The sequence below is a fragment of the Scylla paramamosain genome, unplaced genomic scaffold (genome assembly GCF_035594125.1).
Source record: "Scylla paramamosain isolate STU-SP2022 unplaced genomic scaffold, ASM3559412v1 Contig12, whole genome shotgun sequence".
In the NCBI taxonomy this organism is placed as follows: domain Eukaryota; kingdom Metazoa; phylum Arthropoda; class Malacostraca; order Decapoda; family Portunidae; genus Scylla; species Scylla paramamosain.
In genome coordinates this window covers 297,501-300,000 of record NW_026973677.1, presented here as the reverse complement: position 1 = coordinate 300,000, position 2,500 = coordinate 297,501, and positions in this window count along the sequence as shown.

Genomic DNA, 2,500 nt, shown 5'->3' with positions numbered 1-2,500 from the left:
GTATAGCAAGCATGATGAGTGTAGGAGTGTCGAAGCAGCGCCGTGAGTGGAGGTGAGCGAGGCAGTGCTGGGATGATGGGAGTTATATTTATTAAGGTAATATTTTGAACAGCTATAAATATTGATGGATCCTATTCACATCAGTGTTTTGTTAAGGTACAGCGGCCATTAAATTCCAATTACAAAACAAATAAAAGCTGTTACAAGTATAATCCGAATGTTTATGTATTCTGACGCGGGTCTCCGGGTTCATCACAAAGAATTATGATCCTCTCGTTTGCGTTCATATTGCAAAATGAATCATTGGAGAGTTGGAAGGAAATAGGGAAATAGATAGGTAGATAGATAGATAGATAGACAAATAGATAGACAAATAAATAGGTAGATAGATAGATAGACAGACAAATAGATAGATACATAAATAAATAGATAAATAAATGCAATGAAGTACTAAGAGTGACGGTAATAGTACTAAACATTCTTGTAATATCGATACACGGTACGATGGAAAGCAATATTTGAATCAACAAACATTTTACGAATATCTTTACTTGCTAGGCACCTGATGCCCTCCTGTAACAGTACACACCAGCTTGTCTTGTGTACGCTACACAGGCGGCCCGGAAATTACTGTCACCTTGCGCCTTCCACAACGAGCGCAGTTAGGTTTGTGAAGGTCACCGGAGACACGTCATTGCTGAGGAAGGTCAGACTATAGCAGCAGGGACACTTCAACTACATCCTTTCTTTTTTAAGTATAATGATTATCCTATCTTCTCGAAACACCAAACATCTCTCTCTCTCTCTCTCTCTCTCTCTCTCTCTCTCTCTCTCTCTCTCTCTCTCTCTCTCTCTCTGCTGATCCCTACACTAGCTCCCATTGATTGGTCTTCTATTTTTAGGAGAATACTTGCGGCAAAAAATAAAGTCTACATCTTTCCACATGTTATTCGCTATATCTATAAGCCTCTCATTACGGTGAAAAATACTATGATGTTTTACTTTCAAATGCACCACCGCCTTCATATATTAATGCCCCTGGATCAATTTTTGACTGCCGCTTTGGATTCTATCCGGAGACCGGCATCTCAGTGGGCCTTTTTTTTTTTACTGGATTCTTGTTGCCCTTGGCCATTGTCCCTCCTTCATTAAAAAGAGAAAAAAAAGTATATTTTCTTCAACAATAAGGGAGGTACAGGTGGCCAGGTGGCGGGGGTGCAGCGGCCTCCTGTCGCTGGCCGAGTCTGTTTAAGATATCTGTGCTGGTGTTTTTCTTCCCACTTACCCCTTTCAGCCTCATCCATTTTCCTGCTTTCGCTTCATCGAGTTTTAGTATCAGCAAGACTATTTATTCCCTTAACGGAATCTCCTTATCTCACGTTTATGTATTCTGCATTCCGGCAAATCTAATCTTATGAGATTATTAGATTAGAACCCTTTAAAGTGTCGCCTTTACTGCTTTTAATTTTCATGTCACGTATTTTCCATCAGGGCAATTCAATTAAGTTTTCTTGCTCTATCTATTATTTTCATATATATCCATTGAGGAATTTCACTCCTTGTGTCTAATTTTCCCTGGGTTTACTGTGCCTCTCCTTGCTCTCTAACTCGATGATAATATTTCTTGTCTGTGTATCTCTAAGATGTGCAGCGACTTGTCTTCATGATTTTTTTTCTGTAGGCCATCTTCAGCATCCTTACAGTCTGTTCTTTCTTCATTTTACCACAGCTAGAGTAATGCTGGCCTCCCTCTGGTGGCTGCACTTGTGACCCGCTCATTAGTCAGGTTCACTCTTCCTTCCATTCCTCATTTTCTTCCCAAGGGAGCACACATCTTCAACATTTGCCTCCTCTGTCTAATTATCTGTAATTGCTTCTTCTTGTTTGTCTCCCTCGTCAGCCATTTCTTTAATTTTACGTCCTCCACCTCAATATTTACCTTGTCAAAATTCTGCTGCTGTATTTCAGTATTTTTTTCTCTCTCTCCACATGTAATGCAAATGATGCTGAAAATCTTATGCCCTAAGTCTCGTATCTTAATAAAGTTTTACCTTCATTCATTTAAAGTCCTTATAAGTTTTTCACGCCTACCGTAGCCGATTATGTCTTCTCATTAGTCTTTTTACCTTTGTGTGTGTGTGTGTGTGTGTGTGTGTACGGAGACGCCATGAATGCTAAATTCGGCAGCTTCATAAAGAATCTCTAACAGATTTATTTGTAATGACATTAGTACCACAGCTTCTCTAACAAGACAGGGGACCCCTTCCACAATCAGCGTTACAAATGAAGCGAACATATTGGGGATGAAATGATTGGGACGGGAAGGTGATACAGGTGTTGTGCGTGACAAGTAATTAAGACACGGCAAGTTTAAGGGAGGAACAAGCTGCTACACACAGCACTCAGGCTCACCCAAACCTGACATTAGGACCTTCCACAGCAAGAAGGTACTCCACGTGTCATGAAGCAGCTGTTTCTTGTGGTGAGTGAAGCAGGAAGC